Source organism: Nicotiana tomentosiformis, chromosome 12 (assembly GCF_000390325.3).
Source record: "Nicotiana tomentosiformis chromosome 12, ASM39032v3, whole genome shotgun sequence".
In the NCBI taxonomy this organism is placed as follows: domain Eukaryota; kingdom Viridiplantae; phylum Streptophyta; class Magnoliopsida; order Solanales; family Solanaceae; genus Nicotiana; species Nicotiana tomentosiformis.
The window spans coordinates 135,898,762-135,922,192 of NC_090823.1; the positions used below are offsets into that span (position 1 = coordinate 135,898,762).

Consider the following 23,431-nt stretch of genomic DNA (forward strand, 5'->3'; position numbering starts at 1 on the left):
TCAGAACAAAGTGATTGATGGGGCGTTTCGACTCCCTCATTGTAACGTACAAAGGAAGGAACCAGAGTCATATGTCGTTTCCCATCATTTCGGCGAGCCTGCTCTTTGAGAAACGAGGGGACTATCTGTATACGGGTAAAACCGAGCCCAATGAATGACTCGATTTCCCGGCGAGTCAAATAGAGTATAAACGCAATCGTAATGAACCAGAGTCAAAGTGAGGAGCCCCTCGTACTGGTGCTCGGGCAAAACACCTGCCCTCGGGGGTATCGGGACCGTGTCCTCCAGGTCCGGTTCGAGGATCAAGACTTCGGAGAGCATTACCCAACAACTGCACACGGATAACGAAGGGCCGTGATGTCTGTGACCAACCGAATATTACGACGTGAATCTCGGCCGTATCGGCAAAATATCAGTAATTAGCGAAACAAAAGAGTTTTACCTTTCTTAGAATTATACTTAGGGTAAAACTCCCCTACTATATAAAGGGGAAGCTTATTATTCATGGGACACATTGTAACACGCATATGTTCTTAAGTTATTCTCTATGTTGTTCAAAGTTCTTATTCTTGTTCTTAAGTTCGTCATAAGTACAAGCTTGGAATCGAGGGCAGGTTCTTCATCGAGCCATCAACCGAGCCCGAAATTACCCTTATCATTGATTTGGTCATTTATTACGTCTTTCATTTGCTTAATCTAACGTCATTAATCACTTGTATTGAATTAATCCACATATCTTTAAAACCACATATAAATTCAATTGCTATCCGTTTTTTAGGGTAAACAATAAGAACACGTGTCCAGGATCGGATACCAGTAAGAGGGTTACATGGCTTGTTATCGTGGTGAGATTAACTTCTTGGATGCATCTTATTTCAGTGTCTCCAATTTCATAGTGGAGAATTATTGGCTGCCTTGGACTGGAGTCTCTTACACCGGTGGTTTTTATATTTATAAACAAGAATTTTTTCTTGGTCCTTTATTTAATTTGGTTGTGTTCTTCAGTTAATTCCAAGTCTAAAGTTATTCAGCGGGTATGAAGTTTGCACTATAAACTGAAGAACTTCAGACTAATTTGTCTGAAGTTTGCACTATAAACTGATATTTTCCCGATTGTCTTTGCGAGTCAGGCCAAATTGCAGGTGAAAATATCTGAAGTTTTACTTTGATAAGGTCACACTTCAGGCAAAAAATTCTAAAGTTCAAATTTTAGACATAAGTTTTTGTTACTTCCGGCCCGTATGTCTGAAGTTACCCGAAAAGTGGATAGACCTGCAATTTTTTGTGCAAAGCGGGTATAAGTTCAATAGTGACCCCAAAAATGAATATAGATGCAAATGCCTCGCTAAAATTTGTTATTACTCCTTCAAACAATCTCGGCAATGACCATCGTTTGCATAATTGGCCTATTTATCGCGTGGAGAATTGCATTTGTTTTAATCGCGGTCCAACGTCTCCTCACATTGTGTTTCTATCGCGGGCCAAAGGTGCCGATACTGTTTGGGTCAGTCTTCGCGGTGTTAGATCGATATTCTTTAATCAAGCCACAGAGGATTCAGAAGGTTACAACCCCGTGAAAATAGCGGGCCATATTCAGCTGTGCGACGTGGATTTACAATAAAAATCGAAGCAGGAAAATCAACAGCATTTGTAGGACAAAGTGGATCAGGAAAGTCTAATTCGTCTGATACAAAGATTTTATGATCCTTTAAATGGCTTAGTAAAAATAGACGGACGCGACATAAGATCGTACCACCTGAGGTCTTTGAGGAAGCGCATAGCGCTTGTAAGCCAAGAACCTATATTGTTTACCGGAACTATAAGACAAGACATAGCCTATGGAGAATCAGAAGAAGTGGACGTCACAGAAATTATAGAGGCTGCGAAGGCAGCAAATGTTCATGATTTCATATCACCATTAAAAGATGGATATGACACATGGTGCGGGGACAGGGGACTGCAATTATCAAGAGGGTAAAAACAGAGAATCGCGATAGCTCATGCAATATTGAAAAATCCAGGGGTGTTACTGTTATTATTGGACGAGGCGACAAGCGCATTGGACAGTAAATCAGAGAAAGTAGTACAAGGTGCGCTTGAGCGAGTGATGGTTGGGCGAACAGGCGTTGTTGTGGCACATAGGCTAAGTACTATACAAAATTGTGATACAATTGCTGTGTTGGACAAAGGCAAAGTTGTGGAGAAGGGAACTCACTCTTCTTTGTTGGCTAAAAGGCCTACTGGAGTTTACTACTCTCTTGTTAGATCAGTTAACCATCATTCTTAGTTCGTTATTATATGACTAAAGCTTGATTATGAGTTTTTAAATAATCTTGAAACTCCACAGCCCCTTAATGTTTTTCCTCTTAATTTCTTCCCAAATAACTCTTCAGGAGATTATAATCGATGCATGGTAGTCTCTTTGTCCCATTTAAATGTATAGAGGTCGGTACTATTAGCAATACATTTAATTTTTATAGCTGTTACTTGAATCAATATTCATCTTCCACTCTTTACAATAACTCAATGTAATTCCACAAAGTGGGGTATGGGGAAGAGAGTGTATATGCAGACCTTATCCCTTACCTCTTGCAGGTAGGGAAGTTATTTTCAATAGACCCTCGGCTCAGGCAAGCACAGTCACATCAGTTAAGAAATGCAATATAAAAATAAAAAAAAAGTTATGGAAAAGAAACAGGAAGAACGAGAAAGCAACGCGACGAAACAAGAGCAACAACAAATATAAAATAGGAGTCCAAGAATATGCCAAAAAGAGGAGAGAAAAAAAACTAAAGCTACCGGCATAGAAAAGAAGTACGCTATACTAACTACTACCCCCTCCATCTTAATTCCCGATCTTCCATTCTATCTAGCACACTAAATCTATTCTCTCTTTAATTCATTCCTAACTTTCTGTTTTCTTGTTGTTGGAAAAGAAGAGCTTTATAGAGATAAATTGTGAAGTCAGCTTTAGCTTAGAGCTACGGTTGAGGAAGGAATTATATCCATCTCACCGCGTTATTTTGTCGTAATATTTTTCATGTAACTGTTGTCTGCACGTGGCATCCTATTTGAAATCTTTGCTCCTTCCCTTTGTTTCACTCACAGTCCAGAGACTCCCAATCCCATAACATCTTGGTAAACTTAACTACAGTACTTTCCAAGAAAATATCCTCATGTGCACGTAGTTTCCAAAAATAATATCCCATTAATGATCGGAAACAACTTTCCGAGAAAAAAAAGAACTCTCCCAGGAAAATTCCTACTCAATTCATGTGAACGGAAAACATTCTTATTTATGTTAATTATTAAAACCTTTTTCTAATAGACAAATCTTAATTCATATATAATTTCCTAAATTAATGTAGTAAATATTCTATTTTTGTTTCTAATATGGTACCAATTAGTTCCTTTCCATGATGGGAATATATATTGTAAAACTTTCTATTTTCTGATCAAATACACCTATAAAAGGTATCACTTGCTGAGAACCAAAGAAGAAAAAAACAACATTTTTTTGTCATACAAAGTTTTTTTAGCATTGATCAATAGGAAAGATGAAAATAACAACATTGGCTTCACCTGAAGGTCTTCAGTCTCAAACTGAAGAAAAGCTTGTCACTATTCTCAGCATCGATGGTGGAGGCATTAGGGGAATCATACCTGCCACCGTTCTTGAATACCTTGAATCTCAACTTCAGGTGAGACCGTGAGAATCATCCAACTTGAACTTGCATGCATTCTTTTTATTTTGTTTCTTAGCGGGTGTTCGATATCCGTATTGGGACTCGACTAAATCTAAATTTGCATCGAAAAGTCCCACTTTGGAGTAGAATGCTCCCTAACAAAGGCAAGTCTATACCCAAAGTTCAAATTCAAGACATGTAATTAAAGATGAAGGAGTATTTACCACTTCACCGCAACTTGCTTACATTCTCCATACGAGGCTTGTTATATATATGCGTGCGCTTTGCTTATGTATGCAGTTTATTCTTTTACAAGATGTTAATATATGTTTCATGTATTGTCTTAATAATCTGTGAAATTCATTTAAAAAGATTATTATTGGTTTTAAATGAAGGGTAGGTTTGTTATTGTTTTAAGTTGATAAATTGTTTCGGTAATTTATTAATTAAAAATTCAGATGGTAAAAGTTGAGAAATAAAAAGGTTAAATGTAATAAATTGTCAATAATTTGGAGCTTGACAGAATATTGTTTGTTAATTACTATTATTTAGTGGGATTTGCAGCTATACCCTATATTTGTGCCACCTTTTATTTTGTACCCTACTTTTTAAAATTATTGATTTGGTAGCCATCTCACATAAGATCCATAATAATATGACAATTACACCCCTGACAAATGATATAAAACGATTTCCTCCTCTCCTCTCAGCAACTTTATAAGAAAATCAGAAACTTGTTCGGATTCATCTTCAGAATCACACTTGCATGAAGTTGTTTCACCTTGAAGCTAAAACTTCATGCTAATGTAGCATGAAGTTGTTTCATGTTGAAGCTAAAACTTCATGCTAATATAGCATGAAGTTGTTTCACATTGAAGCTAAACCTTCATGCTAATACATGCTGAAATTATTTATCCTGCAGTCTACAGTTTTGTCATGAATTTTATCCGAAACTTCTGTCTAAACATGCTGAAGTTATTTAGTTCATTTGCTAAAATTTCAGACTAAACATGCTGAAATTATTTAGTTCATTTGCTAAAACTTCAGACTAAACATGCTTAAGTTATTTAGTTCATTTGCTAAAACTTCAAGCTAAACATGCTTAAGTTATTTAATTCATTTGCTAAAATTTCAGACTAAACATGCTTAAGTTATTTAGTTTATTTGCTAAAACTTCACACTAAACATGCTTAAGTTATTTAGTTCATTTGCTAAAACTTCAAACTAAACATGCTTAAGTTTTTTAGTTCATTTGCTAAAACTTCAGAGAAAACATGCTTAAGTTTTTATCTTGTAGTATGTAATTTTCTAATGAGTTTTTACTAATGCATGCTGAAGTTATTTAGTTCATTTGCTAAAACTTCAGATAAAACATGCTAAGGTTATTTAGTTCATTTGCTAAAACTTCAGACTAAACATATTGAAATATTTTAGTTCATTTGCTAAAACTTCAGACTAAACATGCTTAAGTTTTTGTCTTGCAGTAAGTAATTTTTTAAAGAGTTTTTGCTAATGCATGCTGCAGTTATTTAGTTCATTTGCTAAAATTTCATACCAAAACATGCTGAAGTTTTGTAACGCAGTCTACAGTTTTGTGTAGAGTTTTATCCGAAACTTCAGTCTAAACAAGCTGAAGTTTTTTAGTTTATTTGCTAAAACTTCAGCCTAAACATGCTTAAGTTTTTGTCCTGTAGTTTGTCAATAGTCTTTTATTAAAGAAGGGCAAAATCATCTTTTTAAAACGCTTTTAATAAAAAAATTTGTACGGATGCAAACGGAAAAATAAAACGGGTATAAGTTAAAAAGGGCCAACCAAATAGGGCGCCCCATGTAATTTTTACTATTATTTATGTAGTATCAAGAATTTATTCACCTCGCAATAAATCTAGAATTTTAATTTTATATTCAGTTTGAAAAGAATCTATAGTTCATATTTCTTTGTACATAGGCGTAATATTTATGCATGTGTTGTAAAAAAAAGATGTCAAAATTATCTTATTTCCAGACCGCAATATGAACCAAATAAAAAGAAATTTTAAGTTGGTAAGTGTCGAATATCTTGGAGAGAAGAAAGAAAAGGAAAACATTCTCTCTAGAATGCGATTCTCTCTCGGCGACAACTGAAAATGGCGAGAAAATCGAGGACTAGAGGTAGAGGTCAGACAACAAATTCAGTGCGTATGGGAGTGCCACAATCGGGAGATGCGAATAAAGTGAAAAGTATCAATGCGATCCAAGGAATCATACCTTTGGATATCAATCAGATTTCAAATCCAACCACACCACAGTGAGGGAACAAGAGGAACGATAAAATCCCAGTGGTGAATAGGGCGTCATGGGCAGATCTTGTCGAAGAGGAAGCAATGGTGAACAAAAATACAGGTTCAACTAGAACCCTAGAATCAAACTAAATGATGGAGCAATGTTGTGGGTTCAATTCCGATAGAGGAAGGTCTAGACCTAATTAAGGAAAATACTGAACTGAATATGAAAATTACAATGGCGGACATTAAGGATGAGGTGTATTACTGGACAACAGCGGTTGTGTGCTATATTTTAGGGTCTAATCCATCACAAGTAGTAATTGATGGATATTTCAAGAGAATTTGGGGAGCATTGGGGATTGACAAAGTAGCACAACTAAACAAAGGGGTATTCCTGGCGAGTTTTCATAGTGTTGAAAGTAGAAGCAAAGCAGTGGAAGAAGGTGTTCAATTGTTTGATAGAAAACCAGTAATTGTGAAACCATAGAAGCCATATATGGAGATCACAAAGGAGAAAATAGAGAACATTCCTAGTTGGATGAGATTGATAGGGTTAGATATCAAATATTGGGGACAAGTGGCTCTTACAAAAATAGCTGGGTTGATTGGTAAGCCTCTAAAGGAAGATGCTGCTACTACTACCAAAAAAAAACTAACATATGCAAGAATGTTAGTTGAAGTGAAATTGAACCAACAATACCCGTCAAGTATTAGATTTGAAAATGAGTCTGAAAAAATAATAGAGCAGGCAGTCCATTATGAATGAAAACCTGTTATGTGTGACAAATGCAAGAATTATGGACATGACATTTATGAGTGTGCGAAATTTCTACAGGAGGAAAGAGAGAAGAATGAGAAGCAACAAGAACTGAAAGTACAAAAGGAGATAGTTCATCAGAAAGAAGGGAAATAGATACAAAAAGATCAAGCAAAACAAATGGGAGCAAAGCAGCAACAAAAGGAAAAACAGGGGGACAATAAGCAGCTAGAAATGGGAAGGAATCCAGCTCAAAATTATGGGTATAAAGTTGGGAAGTATGTGAGGAAAGCAGTGGTGGTGCAAGAAGCATCATTTAAGATAGGTAATATGTTTGCTACACTAGGAAAGCAGCAAAATGAAGAAGGGTCAAGTACAAGTTAGGCAAGGCAGAAGACGGAAACAATAAAGAATGATAATGTAGGACAAAAGGGGGTTGTAGTTGACAAGGGTGGGGGGAGCCCACCAACACATGGATAAAATTAGCTTTTGGAATACCAGGGGGATAAATAATCCAGATAAGCAGAAGGAAATTCATCTGTTTATGCATAATTCTCAGGTTGGATTATTTGGCATCTTGGAAACTAAGGTTAAGAGAGCTAAGGATCAGAAAGTTGCTCTTAACTTATGTAATGGATGGTCCTATAGTGCGAATCTAAGTCAACATAAAGGAGAAAGAATATGGCTCTTATGGAAGCCTTTGGTATTTGATATAAGCATATACAAAGTCACAGAATAATTAATATATTGTAAAGTACATCATAGAGGAACAAGAAGGAAATTTTCAGTAACAATGGTCAATGTATTCAATGATGCTGCACTAAGAAGAAAATTATGGGAGGATATCAAGGAGATTCATGAGCATATGGATGAACCTTGAGCAGTCATGGGGGATTTCAACCGTGTCCTACATAAAGAAGAAAGGATTGGGAGTCCAGTTACAATGGCAAAAATAAGAGATTCAAGCAATGTGTGGAAGAATGTACATTACAGGATATGAAGTCTTCAAGGGCCTTCTTTACGTGGAACAACAAACAGGGAGGTAATGACAGAGTATATAGTAGGTTCGATAGGGTATTGGTCAATAATGAATGGATATTGGCTTTACCAGATTCAGAGGTATACTATAGGAATGAAGGGATATTTGATCACTGTCCTGCAATAATTAGATGGGCAGTAGATCAAAAGAAGCAGCATATGTTTAGATACTTTAACATGTGGAGCATGGCACAAGATTACAAAGAGATAGTAAAGAAGGACTGGAAGACAAACAAAACTGGACCAAAATGTATGAGTTGGTGGGAAAACTAAACAACCTGAAGGGGAAATTAAGGCAGCTAAATAAAGAGAAGTTCGGTCATATAGAAAAGAAAGCAGATCAAACACAAGAAGAATTACTGCAATGTCAACAAAGAAATCAGCAAACACCTCTTAATCAGGAGCTACAAGAGGAAGAAGCAAGCCTAATCAGGAAGACTAAGAGGTTGAATGAAGCAGGACATCAGTATTTGAGACAGAAAAGTAAGGCACAGTGACTGAAAAAAGGGGACCTAAACACTAAATATTTTCATAGTATGATGAAGGCTAGAAGGAATATGAACAGAATCTTCTCTATAACAGATGCACATGGAGTCAATCAAACTAAGGTGGATGCCATTGCAAATTCCTTTATTTATTTCTACACTACTTTGTTGGGCACTAAGAATAAGGAAAAGGAGCATGTTAATAGCATACTGATTCAGCAAGGACCAGTAATTACGGAAATACAAAGGAACATGTTAGAGGAAAAGTTTACAGAAAGAGAGGTTAAAATAACCGTTTGGGCAATCAATGGAGATAAATCACCAGGTCTAGATGGCTATGGAAGCAAGTTTTTTAAAGATTTATGTGAGGCAACTGGATATCAGAAAGGGTCATTGCCATTTAGATACTTAGAGGTTCCAATTTCAGCAAAGAAGTTATCAATCATGGATTGTGAAATCCTAATAGATAAGATGACCACTATAATAAAGGCCTGGAGTTCGAGGAACTTGTCATATGCTGGTAGAGTTCAACTAATCAATTCTGCTCTGCTACATGTTCATATATACTGGTCATCAATATTTATCCTACCTAAGTCTGTTCTGAAGAAGCTGACTGCAATATGTAAAAACTTCTTGTGGGATGGGAGAGAACAGACTAATAAAGCTCCATTGATTGCATGGGATATAGTATATAGGCCGAAGCACAAAGGAGGACTAGGAGTAATGGATTGTATGGTATAGAATGAGGCAACAATTGCAAAATATGTGTGGAACATTGCTCAAAAGGCTGATAAATTATGGGTGAAATGGGTGGATCACATATACATCAAAGGGACCAGCTGGAAACAATATATGCCACCAACTGATTGTAGTTGGTATTAGAAGAGAATATGAACTATAATGGAAAAGTTCAAGGGAGGATATAGGGGGAATGACTAGCAACAAATAGGTGGAAGGTATTCTATACAAAAAGGATACCAATGGAGGAAAGGAGCTGAATGAGTGGCCCTGGGCTAGATGGATTTGGAACTCTGTTAATATTCCAAAACATAGTATTATCAGTTGGTTAGCAGTCCATTAAAGGCTGTTGACAAGAGAAAGACTGGAAAAAAATTGGAGTATGTACAGAAACAAGGAGCGAAATGTGTGGTGGAAGTAAAGAAACAATTCAACACCTGTTCTTCGAATGTCATTTTCGAAAGAGTGCCTGAGAATTCTGCTGGAATGGCTAGGATTGGGGATAAATGAACCAGATATTGATGGCTTGTGGAGAAGACTAACAAGAAATATTAAAGGTAAAATGTGCAGAAAACTTATTATAGCAGTTGTGGCAGCGTTGATGTACAAAATATGACAGGTCAGAAATGATGCAATATGGAATAACAAAGTACCACGTCCAATGGTGATTTTTAAACATATCCAATAAGAATGCAAAGTTAGATTGAATATGCAAAATATTAGGAAAGAGGAGAGAGATAGAAGGAAATGGATAGAGGAATTGTTTAGCAAATAAAGATAGGGAAGATAGATAGGGAAATTTTACGGCTAGAAGGAATTTACCTCTAGCCTGTACAGTTCAGAAGGAATGTGTATATTTGGTTGGTTTGGAGATTAATAATATTTTTCTTTACATAAAAAAAAAAAAAAAGAAATTTTACAAATATAACTTTTTGACAAAATATCATGTCTAATACGTACGTTTATTTAAATTCTATGATAAGCATACACTTTTTTGTGATCCTAAATAAAATCCTTTGTACTCAATGTCTAGTACTACTAGTATATATTCACAATCTTGTTCTAACTTATAAAATCGTGCATTTTGTAATCAGCATTAATGTGATATTTCTATGGAATAGTAAGTAGTAATAAATTAACAAGTTTGGCAAATTAATGCTCTATTATAGTTTAAACTTACGAGTTAAAAATTTGGACAATAGGAATTGGACGGAAAGGATGCAAGGCTCGCAGATTACTTCGATGTAATTGCAGGGACGAGCACTGGTGGATTAGTGACGTCTATGTTAACTACACCAGACAAAGAGGGACGTCCTCTTTTTGGTGCTAAAGATATTATGCCCTTCTATCTTGAACATGGCCCCAAGATATTTCCACACAACGGGTAAAATCGATCACTTTTCAATCAAGCAATATATATTTTTCATTAGTTTATTTACTATTTGATTTTGTGATATAACGTTGAAGTTGTTTTATTTCAAAGGATTGCTAGGATCAATAAAAAGGATATTGAAATCTTTAGTGAGACCAAAGTACAACGGGAAATATCTTCACAAAGTTATAAAGGAGAAACTAGGGGAGACTCGATTGCACGAAACTTTAACCAACATTGTTATTCCAACTTTTGATATCAAGAATTTGCAGCCAACTGTCTTCTCTACATTTGAGGTTGGTCCTTTTATGTTAATTAATAACATCCTTAATTCTTTACAAACTTGTATTCTTGAAAAGAATGCTAAAATTAATAATCTTTAGTTTTTAGCTAGCTCATCCTTGATCTCAATTTGTATGACTTATTTATTAATCACGCATTCAACATATATGCATAAAAGGGTAGCGCGGTGAACGATGCATCTCGAGTTCATATAAAATTCAAAAAAGAGCCACGACCTAAGGGAGTGTAATTTACGGCTCGAACTTGTAACCTAATGTATATTTCATGCATCATGCAGGCAAAAGGAAATTCATTAATGGACGCTCGGATATCAGATATATGCAACAGCACATCTGCAGCTCCAACTTATCTTCCAGCTCACTATTTCAAGAACCAAGACAAAGATGGCAACTTTCAAGAATTCAATCTAGTAGATCGTGGAGTTTCACCCAACAATCCAGTAATTAATTATCTTTGTATACGGCCGAAATAGATTTCGGTCTTCCTACGTTCGATCGAGTTCGAGTGACAAAAAACCGGAGTGGGATTTTGAAAGTGAGCTCCGAAGACAGTACAAACGAGCCTCGAGTCCGAAGGTTGCTCGAGGAGTCGGCTAGATAATCTTATCAAGCTCGTGACTAAATTGATCCGCAAGGCATTGCTTCGATGTCGGAAATACGCCACGCCCACTCCGAAGGCCGAACTCTAGCCAAAACTGAGGGCTCGACCCAGTAACGAGTTCGAGCGAGTATCGAGCTCACACAAAGAGTCCTTACAACCGCACCAAGAGAGAGAATCTTGCCGGAAATCGAGAAAGAGATAAATTATCATGGGTCCTCCACTATATGCTTTATTTTATTATTTTTTGTTATAAATAAAGTAATAACCCTCTATTATAAATGAGGGGATCCTTGTAAGCTATGGAGACGGAATACACGGCAACAAAAGATCATTTCTCATATACAAAGATATCTCCTTGTGCTTGTTTTACTTCATCTTACTCATTTTTTCTGTTCATTATTCCCATTCTCATAGTCAAGAATACTCGTATTTCTATCTCTCTATACGATTTGTATCAAAGGGTATCACGTATCCTTAGAACCATACACAAATTTAACGTTATCTGATTTCTCGGGTAAATAGTTTGGCGCCCACTATGGGGCTAAGGATAACGGTGATTGTTTGATATAAATCTGCTGTACACACCAGTTTACAACTTTGAATCAGCAATGGCTTTACCTATCGACCACGAAGCCGGTCTTCAAGATGAAACCAGCAACCTGGTACCCCGGGGGCGGAAGGCCACTTGATGATGGCACTGAGGCTCGAATCGAAGTACCCAAAATTCGAGCCGAAGTACCGTTGGATGTCAATTCACAAATAGCTCTGGAGGCGAATCAGCGTTCCGAACCGGAAAAAAGCATTCAGGGCGGTACTCGATCCGTAGCTCGAGACACCCAGAACGTGGGGGAAATCGGAGCCAACTTATGTATGATCTTCGAGATGTTACAAACCCAACAAGTAGCAATAGCTCAGTTTCAGAGCCAAACTCATATACAAAGCAGGTTGGATCCCAATCCGCTTCGAGAAATCACCCCCAGAACGGAGCCCGCCATAGTGAAATCAAACGAGCAAGAATCGAGGACCACACCCGAAATTACTAAATTGCTCGAGGAACTCACAAAACGAGTCGAAGCCAACGACAAGAGAGTGGAAACATACAATGCCAGGGTCGATCAAATCCCGGGGGCTCCACCAATGATAAAAGGGCTGGATTCGAAAACATTCATACATAAGCCTTTTCCCTCGAGTGCGGCCCCAAAACCAATCCCCAAAAAATTCCGTATGCCCGAAATTCACAAGTATAACGGTACGACCGATCCTAACGAACACGTCACCTCTTACACATGTGTCATCAAGGGTACCGATTTGGAGGACGATGAGATTGAATCCATGTTGTTGAAAACGTTTGGGGAGACCCTCTCGAAGGGAGCAATGATCTGGTATCACAATCTACCGCCAAATTTCATCGATTCTTTTGCCATGTTAGCAGATTCGTTCGTAAAGGCACATGCTGGTGCCATAAAGGTTGCAACAAGGAAATCAAACCTCTTCAAAGTAAAGCAAAGGGGTAATGAAATGCTGAGGGAATTCATATCCTGATTTCAAATGGAACACATGGAATTTCCACTGGTCATAGACGATTGGGCCGTCCAAGCTTTCACCCAAGGGTTGAACGAGCAAAGTTTGATAGCATCACGTCTTCTGAAGCAAAATTTGATCGAGTATCCAGCAATAACTTGGGAAGATATACACAACTGATATCAATCAAAAATTAGGGTCGAAGATGACCAGTTGGGAACTCTGTCTGGACCCATACATCAAAACAGGACAGCTACTAAAAACCAAAGGGAGATCGACAGAGAACAAAGGTCGAACAAAGACCGATATCAACCATACGTCACAGATCGGATGAACAACAGTTCAACATGCAATACCGTTCGGAACAATTGAAGGATTGATCGAGGGAAAAATTCTCGGGGACCTATGAGCAAGAGCGGCTTTGATAAATATGCCGATCCTATAGAAGCACCTCGGTTATCAGAGTATAACTTCAGCGTTGATACATCCGCCATCGTGTCGGCTATCAGACGCATCAAAGACACTAAATGGCCTCGACCCATGCAGACCGATCCTACCCAAAGGAATCCCAATCAAATGTGCGAATATCATGGCACCCATGGCCACAGAACGGAAGATTGCAGGCAACTAAGGGAGGAAGTAGCCCGATTATTTAACAAAGGTCACCTTCGGGAATTTCTGAGCGATAGGGCAAAGAAACATTTTAAAAACAGGGATTTCGGCAAGCAAAACGAGCAAGAAGAACCGCAGCACGTCATTCACATGATCATCAGCGGCGTCGATACCCCTCAGGGACCAGTGCTTAAAAGCACTAAAACATCGATTGTGAGGGAAAAGCGATCTCGAACTCAAGATTACGTACCCATAGGGACTTTGTCCTTCGATGATAAAGATGCAGAAGGAGTCATTCAACCTCATAACGATGCACTGCTAATATTCATACTCATGAATAAAACTAAAGTTAAGCGTGTGTTGATCGATCCAGGTAGCTCGGCCAACATCATCAGATTAAAGGTCGTAGAACAGCTCGGCCTGCAGGATCATACCGTACCCGCAACTCTAGTTCTAAACGGATTCAATATGGCATGTGAAACCACCAAAGGTGAGATAATCTTACCAATAAACGTGGCCGGAACCATCCAAGAAATAAAGTTTCATGTGATCGAAGGCGACATGAGATACAACGCCCTTTTCGGGAGGCCATGGATCCACAACATGAGAGCTGTACCTTCGACCCTACACCAGGCCCTCAAATTCCCTACATCGAGAGGAGTCAAAACAATATACGGAGAACAACCAACCGCAAAATAAATGTTCGCCGTCGAGGAAGCGAAACCAATATCCTTGCCTTCGTCAGTAAAGGGATCGGGTTCAGAAGAAGAATGAGACACCAAATAGAAATCACAGACATCGATTTCGACCCAACCATATAACCAGATGATCGAAGAAGATGACGATCGAAGGGCCCCTCGATCCTTCGTGATCCCCGATGACTCCGACGCCACCAAATAAACAATTGAGAAATTAGAGCAAGTCATACTAATCGAGCACTGGCCTGGACAAAAGGTATACCTGAGAACGGGGTTGAGCCCCAAACTTAGGAAGAAACTCGTTCAACTTCTTATCGATAACATTGATTGTTTTGCCTGATCTCATTTAGATATAACACGGATCCCACCAGACACAACGACACACGGCTAAGCTTGGACCCTAAGTTCAGACCGGTAAAGCAAAAGAGAAGACCCCAGTCCAAGGTAAAACACGTATTCATAAAAGACGGGTTAACCAAACTTCTCAAGATAGGGTCTATTCGGGAGGTAAAATATCCCGAATGGTTAGCCAATATAGTTGTAGTGCCTAAAAAAGGAAACAAACTTAGAATGTGTGTGGACTATAAGGATTTAAACAAAGCATGCCCCAAAGATTCTTTTCCGCTGCCCAACATCGATCGCATGATCGATGCCACGACCGGCTACGAGATTCTCACTTTTCTCGATGCCTATTCCGGGTATAATCAAATCCGGATGAGCCCAGAGGACCAGGAAAAAACTTCATTTATCACCAAATATGGAACATATTGTTATAATGTGATTCCCTTCGGGCTAAAAAATGCAGGGGCTACTTACCAACTCCTAGTAAATAAAATGTTCGAAGAACAAATAGGTAAATCAATGGAAGTTTACATTGATGACACGCTAGTTAAGTCCCTGCACGCAAAGGACCATTTGACCCATTTGCAGGAAATATTCGAGATTTTGAGGAAATACAACATGAAGCTCAACCCCGAAAAATGTACTTTTGGGGTCGGTTCGGGCAAGTTCCTTGTCTTCATGGTGTCAAATTGAGGAATCGAGATTAACCCCGATAAAATCAAAGCCATTGAAGACATCACTATCGTGAACAACGTGAAATCTATACAAAGGCTAACGGGACGGATTGTAGCCCTAGGCCGATTCATTTCGAGATCATCAGATCGAAGTCACAAATTTTTCTCTCTACTCAAAAAGAAGAATGGTTTCGCTTGGACCCCGGAATGCCAACATGCATTAGAGGAACTAAAACGATATCTATCGAGCCCACCACTACTTCACACTTCAAACACAGACGAAAAACTCTGCTTGTACTTGACAGTATCGAATATCGCAGTAAGCGTTGTCCTAGTTCAGGAAGAGCAAGGTACGCAATTTCCTATTTATTATATAAGTCAGACCTTAGGAGAAGCAGAAACTAGATATCCGCACTTAGAAAAACTGGCACTCGCACTGGTAAGCGCCTCTAGAAAGTTAAGACCGTACTTTCAATGTTACCCCATATGCGTATTAACCACTTACCCGCTTCATAATATTTTGCACAAGCCCGAGCTATCAGGCCGATTAGCTAAATGGGTCGTCGAACTCAGTGGGTACGATATCGAATATCAACCCCGTACGGCCATCAAGTCTCAAATTTTAGCAGACTTCATGGCCGATTTCATGCCAACCTTCGTACCCGAAATTGAAAAAGAACTGTTGAAATCGGGCACATTATCGGGGATATGGACTCTTTTTACGGACGGGGCTTCGAACGTGAAGGGGTCTGGGCTAGGCATAGTTTTAAAGCCACCCACGGGTAACACTATTAGGCAATCTATTAAAACTACCAAGTTGACTAACAATGAGGCCGAGTATGAGGCCATGATTGCAGGTCTCGAGCTAGCTAAAAACTTGGGAGCATAAGTCATTGAAGCCAAATGTGACTCTTTGCTGGTGGTGAGTCAAGTAAACAAAATATTCGATGTTCGAGAAGGTAGAATGCAAAGGTATTTAGACAAACGACTTGTCACTTTGCACCATTTTAAACAATGGACTTTACGGCATGTTCCATGAGAACAAAACAATGAGGTCGATGCATTTGCAAATTTGGGATCGTCGGTCGAGGAAGATGACTTGAGCTCGGGGACTGTCGTTCAACTCTCAAGATTTGTAATCGAAGAAGGTCACGCCGAGATAAATTTTATAAGCTTAACCTGGGATTGGACAAATAAATATATTGAATACTTAAAGAGCGGAAAGCTCCCATCGGACCCTAAAGACTCTAGGGCCCTACAGACTAAAGTTGCTCGATTTACGTTGGATTCGGATGGAACGCTATATCGAAGGACATTCGATGGACCATTGGTTACTTGGGTCCGGGAGGTACCGATTACATCCTATGGGAAGTGCACGAGGGCACTTGTGGGAATCACTCTGGTGCCGATACATTAGTTCGAAAAATAATCAGAGCAGGGTATTATTGGATCGATATGGGCTAAGATGCGAAGGAATTTGTTCGAAAATATGACAAATGTCAAAGGTTTGCGCCAATGATCCATCAACCCGGAGAACAACTTCACTCAGTCTTATCCCCATGGCCGTTCATGAAATGGAGAATGGATATCGTCGGCCCTCTGCCATCGACCCTAGGTAAAGCCTAATTTATTTTATTTATGACTGACTACTTCTCTAAATAGGTTGAAGTGCAGGCGTTCGAGAAAATAAGAGAGAAAGAAGTTATAGACGTTATCTGGGATCATATCATATGCCGATTCGGGATACCTGCTGAAATAGTATGTGACAATGGGAAACAATTTTGTGGGCAGCAAAGTGACAAAATTCTTTGAAGATCACAAAATAAGAAGGGTATTATCAACACCGTACCACCCAAGTGGGAACGAATAGGCTGAATCAACAAACAAAACCATCATTCAGAACCAAAAGAAGAGGCTGAACGACGCTAAAGGTATATGGAGAGAAATCCTACCCGAAGTCCTTTGGGCATATCGAACAACGTCCAAATCCAGTACGGGGGCAACCCCGTTCTCCTTAGTATATGCATCCGAAGCATTGATAACAGTCGAAATCGACAAACCCAGTGCCAGATTTTGATACACAATAGAAGAATCAAATAACGAAGCTATGAACACCAGCCTCAAATTATCGGATGAAAAATGAAAAGCTGCTCTCGTCCAGTTGGCCGCCCAAAAGCAACGAATCGAAAGATATTATAATCGAAGAACCAAGCTCCGCCATTTCAAGCCCCGGACTTAGTGCTAAGGAAAGTCACCCTCAATACCCGAAATCCAGACGAAGGAAAACTAGGACCGAACTGGGAAGGTCCATATCAGGTTCTCGAGAACGTCGGAAAGGGGTCATACAAGCTCGGTATTATAAACGGCAAACAACTATCAAGCAGTTGGAATGTGTCACATCTAAAACGATACTACTGCTAAGGTACGACCCCTCCATTATTCATTTACATTTCAAAATTCATCCCTGCAGAAGTCCGATCAGGAGCTAAGATGGATCCTTCGATACGAAGCCATAGATCTGAAAGCACGCATTGCACTCTTTTTCCCTTGGACCGGTTTTATCCCAAATGGTTTTTTTTCCGACAAGGTTTTTAACGAGGCAACCAATGATCATGCTGCTCTTACAACAGTATCTGAGGCCTCTTTACAATCGACCTCGAATACTAGGGGGGGCATTAGATCCTCAAATACATCAAGTTCAGACGCAAGAAAGTTATTCCGCTACAACAGGGTTCCAATAGCAAAAATTGTAAGAGCCAAATGGTCAATACGAACCCTGCTCATGTAGATTGGCCCGAACCCAGGCGCGAGACATGAACACATATGTAGTGACTTGCAAAGAAAGTTCTCCTCTTTACCGACATCTTATACCCAAGAAAAATTCCTATATTTTAAGATTTATTAAGCAAACAGAATTAAGATAAATTTGAGTTCGAAGCATTCACTCGACTACTAAGCCCACGGGCTACCTTCATTTCAAGTTTGAGCAAACACTCACTCGACCATTACGCCTATGAGCTATATTACTTCGAGTTCGAATCATTCACTCGACTACTAAGCCCACGGGCTACTTTCATTTCGAGTTCGAGCAAACACTCACTCGACCATTACGCCTACGTGCTATATTACTTCAAGTTCGAATCATTCACTCGACTACTAAGCCCACGGGCTACTTTCATTTCGAGTTCGAGCAAACACTTGCTCGACCATTATGCCTACGGGCTATATTACTTCGAGTTCGAATCATTCACTCGACTACTAAACCCACGTGCATCTTTCATTTTGAGTTTGAGCAAACACTCACTCGATTATTACGCTTACGGGCTATATTACTTTGAGTTCGAATCATTCACTCGACTACTAAGCCCACGGGCTACTTTTATTTCGAGTTCGAGCAAACACTCACTCGACCATTATGCCTACGGGCTATATTACTTCGAGTTTGAATCATTCACTGGACTACTAAGCCCACGGGCTACTTTCATTTCGAGGTCGAGCAAACACTCACTCAACCATTACGCCTACGGGCTATATTACTTCGAGTTCGAATCATTCACTCGACTACTAAGGCCACGGGCTACTTTCATTTCGAGTTCGAGCAAACACTCACTCGGCCATTATGCCTACGGGCTACATTACTTCAAGTTCGAATCATTCACTAGACCATTACGCCTACGGGCAACATTACTTCGAGTTCGAGCAAACAGTCACTCGACCATTATGCCTGCAGGCTACATTACTTCGAGTTCGAATCATTCACTTGACCATTATGCCTATTGGCTACATTACTTCAAGTTCGAATCATTCACTCGACCATTATGCCTACAGGATACATTACTTCGAGTTCGAATCATTCACTCGACCATTACACCTACGGGCTACATTACTTCAAGTTCGAATCATTCACTCGACCATTACGCCAACGGGCTACATTACTTCGAGTTCGGATCATTGACTCGACTAATAGGCCTAAGAGCTACATCACTTCAAATTTGATTAAGTCATTTTAATCTTTTTGAAAACATTTGTAAGGCACGTATAAAGTCTTCACGAAATAGAAGCAAGTCAACAAAATTGTCTATATATAAAATTATCTACGTGATTGATTACAAATGTAAAAAATTAAGAACTAAGATTCCTGGTCATCCTCAGGAGCGTTTGCTTCTATATCAGACTCTCCCCCGTCTTCGGATCCGTTCTTGCTATCGTCGTCATCATCATCATCGCAATCAGAAGCCAAGGCTTCAGCTTCAGCTTCGAGCTCTTTAGCCTTTTTTTATCTCTTCAGTAAGGTCGAAACCTCGAGCGTGTATCTTCTCGAAGGTCTCACTCCGAGACCTACATTTAGCAAGTTCAGCAACCCAATGTGCTCGAGTGTCGGCAGTATCCGCTGCCTCTCATGCCTCCATCTGACAAGCATTAAATACCTTGAAAGACTAAATCGATGGGACAACTATCACATACGCCATAATTGATCCCTGTGAAAATGTCAGCTTATAACCCGATCGAACCGTCGAAAATCATATCGATTCTCTCCGCATCCTTCATGAGAAACGAGGGGACTATCTGTATATAGTCGAAATAGATTTTGACCTTCCTACGTTCGATCGAGTTCGAGTTGCAAGAAACCGGAGTGGAATTTTGGGAGTGAGCTCCGAAGATAGTATAAACGAGCCTCGAGTCCGAAGGCTGCTCGAGGAGTCGGCTCAATAATCTTATCGAGCCCGTGACCAAATCGATCTGTAAGGCATTGCTTCGAGGTCGAAAATGTGCCACGCCCACCCCGAAGGCCGAACTCAAGCCAAAACCGAGGGCTCGATCCAGTAACGAGTTCGAGCCAGTATCGAGCTCACAGACAAGAGCCGTTACAACCGCACCAAGAGAGAGAATCTTGGCGGGAATCGAGGAAGAGACAAATCATCATGGGTCCTCCAATATATGCTTTATTTTATTATTTCTTGTTATAAATAAAGTAATAACCCATTATTATAAATGAGGGGATCCTTGTAAGCTATGGAGACGGAATACACGGCAACAAAAGATCATTTCTCATATATAAAGATATCTCCTTGTGCTTGTTTTACTTCATCTTACTTATTCTTTCTGTTCATTATTCCCATTCTCATAGTCAAGAATACTCGTATTTCTATCTCTCTATATGATTTGTATCAAAGGGTATCACGTATCCTTAGAACCATATACAAATTTAACGTTATCTGATTTCTCGGGTAAACAATCTTATCATTATCTTTATTCCTAATATATATCTATTGTTGGGCTAAAACAACACAGCGACACTTTTAATATGGCGTGATATTATCCGCTTTGAGTTAAGCCCGCACGGTTTTTCCCAAAATACCTCACACCATTAAGAGATTCCTACATACTATATATGTATGCTTTCAATATTTTCAACTACCAATGTGTGACTTTGTTCGCACATCTAATATCTACCCTCTTTATCTTCTTAATTTCTCATTAGTTCATGTAATTACTAACTCTTGATCACTTCTGTATACATAGGCACTTGTAGCAACAAGCCAAGTGACCAAACAAATCCTCCACGGAAATCCAGATTTCTTTCCTGCAAAATCAGAAGATTATGGTCGATTTTTAATGATCTCATTAGGTGCTGGATCATCTGCAAAAATGAAACCAAAATACAATGCTAAAACAGCAGCAAAATGGGGTATTTGCAAATGGCTCCTCTACGGCGGTTCATCTCCAATCCTGGACCTTCTTACTCATGCCAGTGACGATATGGTTGATTTCCATATTTCTGCCCTCCTCCAAGCACTTCATTCCGAAAATAATTACCTTCGCATTCAAGTATTCGTCCGTTTCGTTTTATGTGAACCTATGTACAAAGTTTGACAATAAAACTTTTGAAACTTGTTGTCTTAAAAAGCAATATAACATTTGTGTGACTGTAAATACATGTTATTAAAGATAGCAAGAGAATATAAGAAAGACATGACCTTATACAGTCAGACTTCTCTATAATAGCATCCTATCAGTCATTCATTATAAAAGTAAATTTTTTCTCGAAACTGAATTTTTATGTAATGTTATAACATATATTCTTTATAATAACACTTTACTATAGCATGCGAAAAATATCGAAACAAACACGGGTGTTATAAAGAGGTTTGACTGTAAATTAAGATCAACATCCAACTTAATTAACACTATATTTGTAATTGATGAACATGATAGGATGACACATTGAATGGGACAGATTCCTCTGCTGACATATCAACGAAGGTTAACATGAAGAAATTAGTTGGAAAAATCTGTTGAAAAAAACAGTTTCAAGGATTAATTTGCAGGCAGGTCTACTTGAACCATGTCAACATGGTGGCTCAAATGAAGAAGCTCTGAAAAGGTATATTCAAAATAGTCTACTGAATATCACTATACATATTTTAGATATATTATATAGTAAAAGCAATATAAAAAATTTATTTAATTTGCTTGGAATAATTGATTTGACCTAACAATATTTTGTCAGGTTTGCCGAGCTGCTTTCCGAAGAAAGGAAGCTTAGGAAATCCAAGGCAGCTTTAACAGGCATAAGATCAGAGTAGCTGGTTATCTTTGTTTCTTCTTGTAGTTAGGTTTGAATTAGACCTTCCTAACAAAGGTGACCCATTCCGAGCTCGAACACTAAAGCTTTAATTAAAAATGAAGAAGTAATTATCACTCCACCACACCTTTAATGATTCTAATTTTTTGTTAATATATGTATTATGCTTGAGTTGTAAATAGATTTATCAGACAAGAGGGGTTGCTCTGATGGTACGCAACCTCCACTTCCAACCAAGAGGTTGTGAGTTCGAGTCACCCCAAGAGCAAGGTGGGGAGTTCTTGGAGGGAAGGATGCCGAGGGTCTATTGGAAACAGCCTCTCTACCTCATGGTAGGGGTAAGGTCTGCGTACACACTACCCTCCTCAGATCCCACTAGTGAGATTATACTGGGTTATTGTTTTTGTTGTTATTGTTGTTGTTGTTGTTGTTGTTATAGTTGCTGTTAATAGATATAATCAATAGCAGTACTGGTAGATAGTGTTTGTTGTAGCAGTTGCATTCATGTATAATACATAGATTTAATGTTTTTACCTTACTATACAAAATATCTCAAATTATGCTCCATTATATTAGAAAATTGTATTATATTTATTTTTTACATTAATGGAATTCCAGCTTGAAGCTTGAAGTATAACGTAGGGTAATTTTTGTTGGGAATAAATCTCCCTACAGAAATAATATTTATGATAATAAAAACGGAATAATAACGTAGCACCGAGATATGGTAATCAACAAGAATAAAAAGAACAACAAGAACACAAAGATTTTTACGTAAAAAATTCTTTTGAATAAGGGAAAAAACCACGGACCTGAGAGGAGCAACTAATATCACTATAGTAAGGAATTTTACACTTTGTAGATCCGAGTAAAATACTCTAAATACCACTACAAAACTCAAAAGAAATAATTCTCTTTTGATATTCTCACCTCACTACAATATCGCTCACTCTCTATTTTTCTCACAGACTATTTGCTTATACCCTGTCTGTGAAACCTCACTCTTTCTTTCTAACTCTCAGATATATTTTCCTCTGAGATTGGTGTATAATATGAGAGGTGAAGCTCTCCTTTTATAGAGAGGATGGCTGCCCCAATTAACCAATCGGAAGATTGGATCTCACTTTACAACTTGCACTATGCAATTTGCAGTGCAAATTGGTTGCCAACTCTAAGACTTGCTCTTGCCATCATTAGATTCCTTTTTTTTTTCTACACATGGGTTTGGACTCCATTAATCTCCCCCTCCAGATCCATTCACCTGAAGGAGGTAACACCAGACTTCTAGCTTGAGTGCATGCTAACAAGTTCTTTGCACAATTCGAATTTATCTCTTGGTACCACCTTGATCAACATATCTACGGGATTCTCACTTGTAGAAATCTTCAAGACTTTTAGAGATTCATTCTCTACCATTTCTCGAATCTAGTGATATCTCACGTCGATATGTTTGGTTCTTGCATGGTACATGGAGTTCTTGCTAAGGTCTATTCCACTTTGACTGTCACAATAGACGACATATTCCTTCTGATGCAATCCAAGATCTTGAAGGAACTGTTTCAACCATATCATCTCCTTGCCAGCTTCAGTAGCGGCAATATACTTCGCTTCAGTTGTAGAGAGTGCGACACACTTCTGCAACCTTGACTGCCATGATATAGCTCCCCCTGAAAATGTAAACAAATATCAGTAGTGGATTTTCTGTTATCAATGTCACCTGTCATATCATCATATGTATAGCCCTTCAACATTGGA

General features: G+C 38.7%; 1 pseudogene; it reads left to right on the plus strand.

The window, feature by feature from the left end:
- Positions 1 to 3,557: 3,557 nt before the first annotated feature.
- Positions 3,558 to 21,677, plus strand: LOC104121264 (patatin-like protein 2; annotated as a pseudogene).
- The last annotated feature ends 1,754 nt before the right edge of the window (positions 21,678 to 23,431 follow it).